The 13,242-nt window shown below is 48.9% G+C and overlaps 1 pseudogene; it reads right to left on the bottom strand.

The window, feature by feature from the left end:
- Positions 1–7,851: 7,851 nt before the first annotated feature.
- Positions 7,852–10,545, bottom strand: LOC123927157 (annotated as a pseudogene).
- Positions 10,546–13,242: the final 2,697 nt, after the last annotated feature.

The raw sequence follows: 13,242 nt of genomic DNA, 5'->3' as shown, positions 1-13,242 counted from the left end.
CCACTCCTGAGGGTCACGGCTGTAATCAAAAGTTTGTAGCACATGGCCTTCCTTTCCATAGGCTACAATTCTCTGATCACAGCCTGCAGCCACGATGCTATTGGTTGCCCAAGCCAAGGGTGGGCAGGGGTGGTTCACCAACTTCCCCTAAGACAGAAGTAAAGGGTTCCAATCACTCTGACTCTGACAGCCTCAGCCAGGGATTTTTCCTTTCTAGGAAAAATTTATACCCTGTATCAATCTTCCTCCCAACATTTTCCCACCCCAACACATCCTAATCTGGAGAACTTCACAAACCGTCTTTGTGTTTTATACTCTTACACACATATGTATGACATGCACACACATGTCTGACATTGTCCTCAAGAGGAAACCTCAAAAGGCTTGTATGTTGAGTTCTTTAGTAAATACCTATAAGGCCCCCAAAGGGACATATCCTACACATTAACTAACACTGGCTAGGTCCACACGGAGCATACAGCTCTTTCTTTACAGAAGAAATAAATTTCATTATTACCTGAGTAATTCTTTTTTTAAATCTCTTTTGGCTTCCAATAAAGTAGGAATTTCTCTTTCCTGCCTTTAATGTCATATTTTTAGGTTGGGGTCCAAAGGGAAGAAGAGATTCTCTAGTTTCAGGGGAGACTGCTTTAGGCTAAGGCCGGATTTTTCCTGGTTTGGAGAAAGTCACCCAGGCAGAAAGGGATTACTATTTTTTTAAAGTTTTAGTTATTTAAGTAATCTCTACACCTAATGTGGCACTCAAACTCACAACCCTGAGATCAAGAGTCACATGATCCACCAACTGAGCCAGCCAGGCACCCCTCTACAAGTAAGTCATAAGGTAAGTTAGTTGGACAATAGAGAATTACATAAAGTAAAACATAAACATTCATTTTATCCCCCACCCTTTCCCTTTTCTCTCTTGAGAATGACTTTTCCTATGAATTTATACATATAAATACACTTTTTACATAGATAAGAATAATTTTCACTTTCCCTTACTCTCAGAATCCTTTCCACTCGATTCCTCTTTGCCCACAAATATTAAGCTGTGGCCTCCTGAATAAAAATTCTCTCTGTGGCTGCATCTAAATGTGCCCCCCACCAACCACCTCAATCTTAATGTTCAACCTCCCCTAGGAGGGATCTTGGGTTTCTTTACCCCCATCTCACAGCATCCTTTAGTCATACCTGTGACTCTCCAGGCCTTCATCATCGAAGAAATACCTAACAATGGTGCCATCTGCATGACCAGGGAATTCCTTTACCAGAGGAACTAAAAAAGTGAGTGAATTAAAAGGAAGAGGAAGAGGAAGAAAGAGATTACTCTGTCTCACCAAGAAATCCCGCTTCTGTGTCAAACATTACCCTACCTGGGCTCCCTGCTACCACTCCTCCCCATCTTCCATATTATAGTCTCCCAGTCCCGACATCCCCATCGCTTCTTCCTATGTCTCCAAGCTTGGGATACTGCTCTTCCGTACTCATTCTGTTGTCAGTGATACCACGTAAGAATCTGTCCCATAGATGGTAGATGATTTATTAGTTTTAGTGTTTGCTAAACGAACCTGAAAATGGGAAAATGGATACAAGTCTGGTTAGGTTCCTTTCAATCCCACCCAGATCCTAAGGAAAGAAAAAGAAATAACAAAAAACTGGTCCTTCTGTTTTCCCCCCAATATATAACTTGACCCTAAGGAAACATTTAACCGTATTTCTCTCTCCAGAACCATTATCCCCACCCACAACCTCTCTTGTGTTCCTCTTCCTTCTTTACCTTCCCTTCAGCCAGTCCAAAAACAATGATGTGCTCTGCCGGCCACTGCAGACAAGTGCCAGCACTCTGTAAGGAGGAAATCATGAAAAGGATAACCCTGTCCATGTAGCCCAGCGCATTTATAACAAACTGAACCCCCCACACGTGCCACCACCCCAGTCGCCTACAGCAGAGAAGAGGACACAGCAGGGCTCAAGGAGGAAAGCAAGGAGGATGGGCAGCCACGCAGCGCCATCCTCCATCCTCTCAGTTGGAAAAGTCAGACTGACAAGTTTTAAAAATGCAACTTCTGGTTACATTTACAAGTAGATATATTGATATATGTTTGTTCATCCAAATCTCCCAGAGACAGGTCTGAACTTTACCGTCTGGATGAATTTCTTACAGATGACTTTCTTGTCACCCCTGCCACATAAAAGGAGGGAAAACACATTAAAAACACTTTCATAAATAAAGTGCCACACGTGATGCTGGGGGAAGGGAGGAAAGACCAGGTACATTCCCTGCTCCCCCTAATGTTTCCTACCGTTCCATAGGAGCCTTGAAAGGAGGCATACAATGAAACCCGAGCAGTGTTAGAACAATAACAAAGATGCTGTGTCACCAAGGGCTCCCATCACAGGTCCTCATGCTGTCCTTAGGCTGATCCCACCAGGGATGGGATCTCACAACACATGAGGCAGGCACAGATAGGGAAGCAGCAACAGACTCGGGAAGGCCTTTGCTCTCCACGTCCCAGCCTGGACCATCATCTTCTCTACTCCCCTTTCCCCAATGAGACATTTCTTCCTGCCTTCCCCTTCTTTTCCAGGTCACCCCCACCTCCCAGTCTCTATCCTCACCAATCTTCTCCAATTTTGTACACATAGATGATGTTGTCGGTCTGTCCTATGGCAATTTTAGTGGAATCAGGAGAAAAAGCCATGCCCTTCACCATATAGCTCTTCCTGCCATATTAAGAGTTAAAAAAGGAAAAGGAAAAAAAAAGTCATGAGTACCCATGGTAGAGAAAAGAGAAGAAAAGGTGTTTGTGTGACTGTATGGAGCGTGAGGGATTTATCCTGAGAAAAGATGGGGCAGGCCATTTCCTATGCAGATGGCTGGGGAAGTTAGGAAGTTTTCCAGATTCATAAGACCCCATGAACAGGTTAAGGACACACAGAGTACTCTCTTCACCTTCATTTCAGCTGGTTTGGTGGAGAATTTCTCTCTCCACTCCCCATGTTCATTGTATAGCAACACCACTCGGTCCACTGTGCAGACGGCAAACTTGGCATTGTTCTGGGAGCAAGCCATGCAGATCACCTTTGCAGCTCCATCTTGCAGAGGCAGAGGGGGCAAAAATAAGCCCAGGTGTTCATCCAGAGTGACAAAAGCATTTCTAGTTCCTTTAGCTCTAGTGTGACTTTGGTCAATTCTCCAAATCATAGTTCTTAAAACAAAAGATGCATCTTGGTCTCCAAGGCTATAAAACCCCTGGCCCAGGAGAACAAGGTGCTTTAGAAACCCATAATGCAAATACACTTTGAGGTGACACACAGTATCAACTGTACCAATGTGCCCCTGCAATGGTCTTGCTCCTTCATAGCTCAACTGAAATAAATTCATTTGGTCTGATAAGTTTTTCTTTTTTAATAGGTTCTGGTCTTTGGCCATTCATTCAATATACACATTTTTTTTTCATTCAATATTATTTTTTAAAGGTTTTATTTATTTGACAGAGACACAGCGAGAGAGGGAACACAAGCAGGGGGAGTGGGAGAGGGAGAAGCAGGCTTCCCAGTGAGCAGGGAGCCCAATGTGGGGCTCAATCCCACGACCCTGGATTATGACCTTGCTGAAGACACTTAATGATTTAGCCACCCAGGCACTCCTCATTCAATATTTTTTGAGTACCTTACTGAGAAAGGCATGTAGCCAGGGGCTCAGAGGAAGACAAAGAGCAAAATACAGTCCCTGCCCCCAGGCTAATAACATGGTGCAAAACAGAAAAAATCCCATTAGAAAGGCATGTACAAAGCCATGATAGTTTGGAGAAGTCTGAAATCGTTTTATGTTTAAATGACCCAACTTTAAGGTTTGAAGAATTGGATGTAGTTAAATGGGGGAAGTTATCTGAAGTAGAAGGAATGATAGGAGCAAAGGCAAATCTCATTAAGAGACAGTAATTTAATTTAGCTTAAACTATCTTACAAATAGAACAGAAGAAGGAAGACAGGAAAAACAGTGAGGCCAGCACAAAAAAAAAACTTTGGAATTTGGCCAAGGAGTTTGGGCTTATTTGGTAGGAAAAAGACAGGGAAAGTTCTGGAATGGGGAGTTAAACAATCAGAGTTGAGATTTAGGATGAAAAGCCACCAGCTTAGTTTTTTTTTTTAATCCCCCCCCCCCCAAACTATGCACTGCTCAGAAGTCCAGTTTTGAAGTGATCATCTCCCAGTCAATTATTCTCTTCCACATCTGTCCACCACCTGGTCCTCAACGGTTCTGAACTAAGGACTTCCCTCCTTGAAATAAAACATTCAGCTTCCGCTCCAATAGTGTGATTAATTACTTGGGCTCCAGAGCTCTGGTTTGAAACTTTGTTACTTTTCACTCCTAACCCACCTACCTCCAAAGTCCCAGGTTTAAAAGGCCTATTTTTTTCTTCCCTCCATCAAAATCCTCAGAGTCAGAAAACAGCCACACCACCACCTTTACCCTCCCCACCGCTTGATTGAATTAGGTTCGAAAGGCTGAGGTTCCTCATTTTCCTTGCTCATCATCTTCCCTCATCATTTTGCCAATCCTGGGCGTTTGCCCTACCCTGCAACATGACATCTTATTTTGAAAGATTGAAGGGGATTTTCACTTCCAATTATTCCATTAGGGTAAAGGAATTTTTAAATTACAATTTCGGGGGCAGTGTCCTGAGCAATGAGCACTTCTCTCTTTTGTTCTAATTTCCCTCTATTCTCCTAATACCACATTCGCTGTGAAGCCTTCCTCATGCCTCACAGCACTGTGGTGAGGATTAAATGGGGGCAGGGAGTAGAATAATAACAACCAACCTTTAACAAGATCTTACCATAGACTAGACATTTTGATCCATGCTCAATATGCATTGTCCTTTTACTTCATAATGCTGAGACAGATATGATTATGCCTATTTTACAGATGGGGAAACTGAGGTTCAGAAAAGTTAAGTAATTTGCTCAAATTGACATACACAGTTTATAAGGGGATGGAACCAAGATTTAAATCCACGTATGTCTGACTCCACAAACCACAATCCTAACTCCTGAAATTATGCTGTCTTGCTACATAGGAAACATTCACTGATGGCAGATACTATCATTAGCTTTGTATGAGTCTATCCTTTGAATTTTGAATGTTCTCTCTCGTCTATCAGTTTCTACAGGGTTTTTTAGTTTGATAAGGCTATGGGCACATGACTTTCCTTAACTCTTCCTCCAAACCCCCTCAGGCTGCTATTATTGTTACTCCCATTTTCCAAATGGAGTAGTTGGGTGGGCCTCAGAGACTGTGTGCCGAGGGCTTGAAGTCAGCGCGATTGGACCATTTATTTAAAGTGGAGCTGGCACTAGGACTTGAATGCTGGTCTCCTAGCTCCAAAACCCAGCCTTCCTTTAGCATGGTTCCTCTCCCGGTGCCCATCCTTTTCTGAATCTGAGATCTTCATCAACAGAGCGCACGTGAGGTCTTCCGCACTCCGTCTTTGGGGCTTTTACCTAAAGCGCTTGTTTATCCGGGCGCAGACTTAGGTTCGTTGTTTACACGTGCGCCCAGCACGGGGCCTCGTACACAACTGAGGTCAAATGAAAAGGAATGAAAGCTACCGAAGTTAGTGGTCCGTCTTGACTACCGCACACTGCCTACCGAGCAGAGATTCCGCATACAGTAGGCGCTCAGCATGGTGAGATTTCAGTTGCCCCACTTCTCTGGGAACGTTAAGGCTGGCGAGGGAAGGAGGAGGCATGCAACTCCTCACCTGAGGGCTCAGCAGGGTCCTCAGATGCTTCAACTGCCTGAAGAACACCTGTCTCTCTGATGCCACCAGTCAGCGACAACTCCCGTCGTTACCTGGACAACCCGCCACGCAGCCTCAGAGACTGCCGCTGACGCAGATGCTAAGAGAGCCGAACACTCTTCACCAGGTCCCCACCTAGCTTCACCTTGAAGCAAACAGAAGGTGCGCAGGCGCAGTGAGGTCTAGGGCGGGACCCCGAGAGGACTCGAGTCCTCTCTTCAACCAATCCTGTCCTTGCTTGCAAACTCAAGCTCAAGCCACGCCCACAAGCCCTCCACATACTCCAGGTCCTACCTAGGTAATGGCGGTCTTTCTCACACCGTGATTGTGAGTAAAGTGTGGCCGAATACTTCTTTTAATCCTTACAACCCTGGAGGAAGGCAGGGCGGTTGCTTTCACACGTTTTGCAGCGGGCCGGTTTTAACCGAAATAGGCTATATGATTTGCACGGGGTATCACAAGGCTAATCATGATAGCTAACTGAATACTCAGTATGCCTCTGCCAGGTACTGGGCGAAAGGTTGTAGATGCATTATCTCATTTAATCTCAAAGACACCTTTTGAAGGGGATGGCATTATTAGTTCCATTTCACATCCCAGGAGACTCAGGATTAGAGGGGTCACTTAACAAACTAACAGTAAATGATGCAACTGGGATTCAACCCAGAGCTGATGCATTTAAACAGCCTTTATATTCTGAACTTCTAGCTCCCTATATCTATGCCATGCTTCTATACCCCGTGCCACCTCCATCCCAAGAGATGAGGTGTCCAGAGTCCAGAGATGTGAGTGTTTCCGTGCCAGTGGCCAGTGAGAGGTACTACTTCAGAACTGGGAAGCAGTGGATCAAAGACTGCTGCCCAGATCTGGATGCTTTTGTGGTTCAAGGCAGAGGGCAAATGAGAACTTGGCTTATCTGATAGGATGAAGTTAAGTCTGTGATACCTGGGGTTGGAGCTAGGTTAAGTAGAAAGGATAATGACTTCTTGATCTATTTGGATTGGGGTCCCTTTCAGAATTACTGGCCTAAATTCTTGTAACATGCCAGAGAGACTGAGATGCAGAAAGGAGAGTTCATACACCTCCTCTGGAAAGATCCGAAGTTGAGAAGACCTCTGATTCTCTAGAGAGTATAGCATATGATGTCCAGATTCTGGGTTCTGCAGCCTTTCCCCCATAGTGCTTGCAAACATCAACAGGTATTTCTCTCATTGGCACCATTCCCCACCCTTGGAATTTAGGAAAGAGTAGAGGAAAGCCTCTACTTTCACAGGAAGGAAGTAGCCCCAGAGCCCAAAGTATAAGTCTTTTGACAGGGGAGTTCCAACCCCTCAGTTTTATTTCCATAATCCTCCTCTGGATATAGTGGCAGAGAGTGAATATAAACTCACTTACACTTTACAGTTATTATTGACTTTGACCGAATCAGCAGAGACAGAGGCAGACAGAAACAAAAGGAAGAGTGAGGGCGGGGAAGACTCTAAGTACAGGAGGCACAGGGTAGGAGCACGTGGACTGAAGGTTCCATTAGTGGAGCTGCTCTTTGATTTGTCCCAAACACCACTCAGTCCTTTTCTGGAAATTAACTGAGGTTGATGGAGGAGTCAGAGGAATAAATGGTGAAAAGCTTGGGTGTCAATGTGGGCAGTGAACTTGAAAAGGTTACCGGCCCCTCTCGTGTGGTATAACCTTCGTTTCCACGGATGCAGGAGAATTTATATCCCCCCGCCCCTTCTTTTCCTTCTCCGCCCTTCTCACTGAACAAAACAAAAGGAATTAGGGCTCTAGTTTTCTATACCCATTTCTGTCCTCTCCCCACCCATTCCAGGTTATAGAATCAAAACAAATGCCTTAAAACAATGAGAGTGTTCCTGTGGAGTTGGTGGTGGTGTGAGAGGCCCTTGTGGTCAGGGGAGAGACAATGGGGAAGTGTCTTCAGCATACTATACAGTGTCCCATACAGTCATCTCCAGTTTGTCCAAGAACGTTTATTGGAAAAATGTCCAAGGGGTGAGGTCACCAGCAGCAGCTGGGGGAGGGGGGCTACCAGGTGAGAGGGGGAGCACCTGAGGCTCCGTGGAAGACATTGGAGTAGTGCAGTGCAGCATCTGCCCCAGACCCAGACAATTCCTTTGAGTTGCTGGGGGAGGTGGAGAACCCCAAGAAACACCCCTCTCTGAGACCCAGAGGCAAGATGTGGGGGCAGCTGGGGATGCCGAGAGACCTGATGCAGGTGCGATGGGGGCCCCATCTGGGACTTAGTGGGATACAGTTGAACAGGTGTCTCTCCCCTTGACCTGGGGGATGGAAGGACATATCCCATCTGATAGCCATTCCCCAGGTCCAGGGGCACAGCCCCTAAGAGACCTACCTTCTGGCCCTGCTCACAGTGGAAAGAGGATGGGTACCAGGCCTGAGATTGTGGGAGTGTCATTACCCTCTAAGAGATTATGGGATCCTTCAGTCTTGGGCAGATCACCAACTGAGGCTCTCCCTGACCCTATCCCCATCCCCAGGTTGTTAGTGCATCTGTTTTCGAGTTCGGTTTCTTCACTCATACATCAATGGTCTTGATGGATGGTGACTTTTTCTGTTTTGAAAAAAAATGGCTTGAGTCTCATGTCAGGAAGGTAAGAGCCTCCTTCATCCCAAATATCCATTTCCTTTCTCTTCCTGCCCCTCTTTGGCCTTCTCCCTTTCCCTGACTGCTTCTAGAAGCGAAATCACCCTTCCCTCCCTCACTGGCCCCACATCATATTACCTGTCTCGTCCCCACTGGTCTTCCCTGAGGACTCTGTTCTGGCCCCTTCCCCTTCTCCTTGGGGTTGTTGTTGGAGTCGTTGTCCTTGATGATATCATACTGACAGCAGAAGAGCCCAATTACAGCTGAGACACAACAATACAATCTGCACCTTGATCTTGACCTCCCCACTCACAGCCTTGAAGGGCAGTGAGATACCCACACGGTTTCTAGAAAATCTGAGAAGAAAACCCTTGAATTTCGGGTGCTCATATGCGAGCACCACCCTCTTAGCCTTCCTCTCCTCAAACTTCTGCGCACCCTCAACTAAGCATCTCCCCTGCATTTCCCTCCCTGCCTTTTCCCCTGACAGCCTTCACCACCTCCCACCCTCACTGAGCCCCCACTCCCCCAATCCTTGGTGCCCCGTGCAGCTGCTCACTCACTGGCCCACATGAGCAACACCACCACAATAACCACTTCCCCTGTCTGCAGTGGTCGCTGTCCATCCAGACCCTCCACTGTGATGTCACCTGAGAAGAAAGAGATAGACTCCAGGTTATGGGGAGCGGCCACAGAGCTCTTCTATGCAGACCCGTAAGGATGGAGAGTCTGGGGGCAGGGTTGCCCCTGCGAGCCCCTCTCTAGGAAGGTGGACAGGTAGTTAGAGACCAAAAAAGCAGGACCGTTGCGGGCAAGTATTCACACAGACTGCGGCGGCTAGGAACAGACGGTGGGGAAAAGGAAGCTTAAAAGCCCTTCTCCCAAACAATTCATTATCAGCCTGTTTATACCCAGTCCCCTGCCAACCTTATTCCTTCGTTTCTTGGCAGTATGATGAATTAAGTCAGCCTTTTATTCATCTAAGCTAGACTGGCTTGTTTGGGGGGAAGTAAACAAGAGGCTAAAGGGCAGGTAAAAAGCCAGAGAATCCAAAGCTTTTGGGAGTGGAGGATAGCTGAGCCTCTCACCTGGGCTTGAGCTGTTGGAGGGTAGCCGGTCAGAACCCTTGAGAGTTCAGAAGTGCACCCGAGGCCTTGGGGGGCTCTCTCCCCAAAGGCCGATGCTCCGAACCTGCATCGTGTAGTCGCTGTCTTCAGCCAGTCCCCAGAGGGCACAGGCCCACGTGGTGGTGTTCACCTCCCAGATCACAAGCTGCCCAGGGCCAGTCTGTCGCTGCGGGGAGATGATGGGACAGGAGGGTGGTCTCACACCAGTCCCAGGACTCAAACATCCAAGCACTCCACGGAGTAGGATGACAAGGGCAGCTTGAGCCAGGGGACACCAGCTCCCAGATTCCCCCACCACGGGGAGGGGAGCTTTGGTCCCCAGTGGGGGTAACGGAAGGAAGGCTCAGAGTTCCAAGGACACAGGCTGAGGGAGCAGAAGGGTAATTCGTACTTGCTGGGAAATGGAGTAGCCAATGACAATGTTGCCTTCTGGGATGTCCCAGGACACAGTGGCCGAGCTGGTTCTGAGGTGAGTGACTGTCACATTCACAGGAGAAGGAGGCCCGTCTGTTGGGTGCCAGAGTGAATAGGTTAACAGGTCCCATGTACGGACTAGCTCTGCTTGATCCCACTACCCCTTTACTCACCTGCTTGCACAAAGCCCAGGTCCCAACTGACCAGCAGGAGGACCTAAGGGCTTAAATATGGGGAGAGGGGCATCAGCGAAGCCATGGAACCCACTGAGTCTGCTGGGAGGCACTGGGGCATCCACTTGACATCCAGGTGGGGCTCCTGAAGGTGGCCGGAGTTGTTGGGGGCGGGTTCCAGGACTGCCCAGAACGCACGGGTGGCAGCAGCTCTCCCGGGCTCCCCACCGCCCACAGCAGCCCCGGATCCCCCTACCCCCGGTCTCCCCACGCCTTCCCCGCCCCAGCGTCACCCAGGGTCCGCAGTGCTATGTTCTGCCCTGCCCACACCAACGTCCGCGAGTCCTCGCGGTAGGTCAGGCCTCGGCAGGCTGCTCAGTGCCCAGAGGGCGGCCCATCACCCGGCTCCTTGGCGCTGCCCCTACCCCATCCTGGCGCGGGCCCCGTGCAGCAGGCAGCGCATGACAGAGCTGCGGGCAGAGGGCAGGCGAAGGCCGAGTGGGAGCGGGCCGAGGGGCTGTGGGGTGGGGGGGCCCAGAGCTAGGAGGGGCCGCGTAGTCTGTCCCTGAGTGTGGGGCGGTGCAGGCGCTGCCTGGCTGCTGGCAAGAGTCCTGGTACAGAGGCAGTGCGGCTGTCCCCCGGGCCCTGCAGTGGGATGTGACTGTCCAGGCTAGCTAGCCTCCGCCTTCTGCAGAGCTGGCCCGGCTCAGTCCACCGCAGCCCGACCTGGACGTGCTGGCCAGCCCTGCCCCGCCAGGGTTCTCGCTGCACTCATCCCCCTCCTGCCCCGTCCCTATTCTCCTGGGGCTCCTCCAAGGACCCCTCTTATCTCTGATCCCGGCTCCTTCCGAGGAGCCTGCTGCGTGCATAGGGAGAGGAGCAGGTGCAAGGGTCTAGGGCACCTGGGAGGGCCCCTCCCTCCCGGGGTGGAATTAGCCAAGTTGGAAGGAGGAATCCCACTTCCCCTGCGGGAGGGGACAGAGTGGCCAGATAATTGTTCTAAAAATCTCCTACTTGTAGACTGTGTCAGCTTTTAAATCTCTTCCCCATTCATAATGTGATACTGATTCTCTTCACCCTCATTCATTCTTTCCTTTATTAAACAAATAATTTATTGAGTGTCACCTAGGTGTCTGGGCATGGGAAGAGCTAGAGTACAGCGGTTAAGACAGCAGGCTGGGTTTATAGCGGTGGGAGTCTAAAGAGTAGCAACCTATGTTTTTAGCTCTTCTTCCTGCCTGGCGTGGAGAAATTGGTCGTCTAAGTGTCAGGTTTCCCAAAATCCGAGCGTCCAGAACCTCATAGGGCTGTTGGCAGGATCCCGTGAGAGAATGTTGGGGAATGTCGTTATAAATCTTCTGACACTGTGTGAGTGAGGGATTGTCATGAGTTTGCACCAGTCTGTTAGTTACTTCATTCTTTTAGCAAACATAAATCCTTAAACTATTTCGTGAGATCTGGAGTAACAACCTGGGTGTGAGTCCCCTTTCTGTCAACTGTGTGATCTTCAGCAATGACCTAACTTCTCTGAGCCTCTGCTTTACCATCTGCAAAATGAGAGTGTCAGTATGGTCTCCTTAGTGTGAATGTACCCAGTGAGATACCGTATGTGAAAAGTGCATTGTGCAGTGTAAATAAATGTTGGCTAATGTTGTATTTAGGGCAGATACTTTGGTTTCTAATTCTCATTGCAGCATTTCTATTTCTGTGGCACTTTTTTTCCTGTAATATTCAGTTCAGCGTGTGTCCCTCTGGGGCTCCAAAGCTTCTGTTACCTTCCTTCTGAGTTGAAAGAGTGAAATGGAGCAAGAGGCGCAGGGAGGACTCTGTGTTCTGGACATGTGATCAAGCCATGGCTCAGGTCCTCTGACCTCTGCTGTCCCTGAGGACCCTGATCTCTGGCCTCCTGTTGCATCCTGGTCCCAGAGCACTCTGCTCAGGGATTCTCATTGTCCTGGGACTGGGTATTATTCTGCACTTCTGAGCTCCAGGCCCTCCAGAGAAGAGGTCATTGTGTCCAAAGATTAAGAGCAATGAACCTCAGGTTTCCCCCTTCATGGGGCAAAGCAGAGGCTGGGACGTCTGCATGCATGCAAAGAGGGACCCCTGGAGCTTCCCTGGGGTGCCCAGAGGGCTGGGGGCCAACTGGTCAGGAAAGGGTGCGGGGAGAGATACTCAGAGGCGGTGGTACTCAAAGAGGCCAGGGTACCTGGGTTAATCATCACTGTGGCTCAGATGAGGCCCCACCAGCTGGAAGCAGAGTTAGCGTGACAGAAGGTTTTGTGTGGCTGAAGATGCAGGCATGACAGGGTGTCCACAGCGTGCGACCATGCCAGGCACAAAACGGTTTCAACACGTGATTGAGACCCCAGAGCCTGGCAAGTGGGAGGTGAGACCCCCTCCTTCCGCCTTCTCCATGTTGGTCTTCTGCACTGATTCCAAGAATCATTTCTCATCTGGACTTCCCTCCACCCTGGGTTTCTGTTTTCCCTCTCCTCCTTCCCATCTTCCTTCCTGACCTTCCCCTATTAGGCCCAGAGTACCAAGTTCAGGCTAAATCCTTGGATGGTGTGTGTGTATGTGTGTGTGTGTGTGTGTGTGTGTCCCCAAACCTTGTGCCTGCTGCCACTCCCACCTCCAGATCAAGAGGCATGAGTGAGGCTTGGTCTTTCTAAGGGTGATACGCAGCTGGCCGACAGGTTGAGGGAAAGATGCTCAATGTCATCGTCAGGGAAATGCACATCAAAACCACAGTGAGATGTCACCTCGCACCAAGCAGAATGGCCACCATCAAGAAGAGAACCCATAGCAAATGCTGGAGAGGATTTGGAAAGAGGGAATGCAGTGCCCTGCGAGTGGGGAGGCACCCTGGTGCAGCCACTATGGAAAACAGTACGGAGGGTCCTCAAAAGATTAAAAATAGAGATACCCTATGATCTGGCAATCCCACTTCTCGGCATCTGTCCACAAGAATGAAAACAGGAACTCAAATAGACGTGTGTACTCTCGTGTTTGCCGCAGCCAAGACACAGAAAGAACCCGCGTGTCCCTCGTCCCAGGAATGGGTAAAGGAGATGCGGTCCAACCATGGGATA

This window comes from Meles meles, chromosome 16 (genome assembly GCF_922984935.1).
Source record: "Meles meles chromosome 16, mMelMel3.1 paternal haplotype, whole genome shotgun sequence".
Taxonomy (NCBI): Eukaryota; Metazoa; Chordata; class Mammalia; order Carnivora; family Mustelidae; genus Meles; species Meles meles.
Note: the sequence above shows the minus strand (reverse complement) of the source record. Positions and strands in the feature narration are given on the sequence as shown.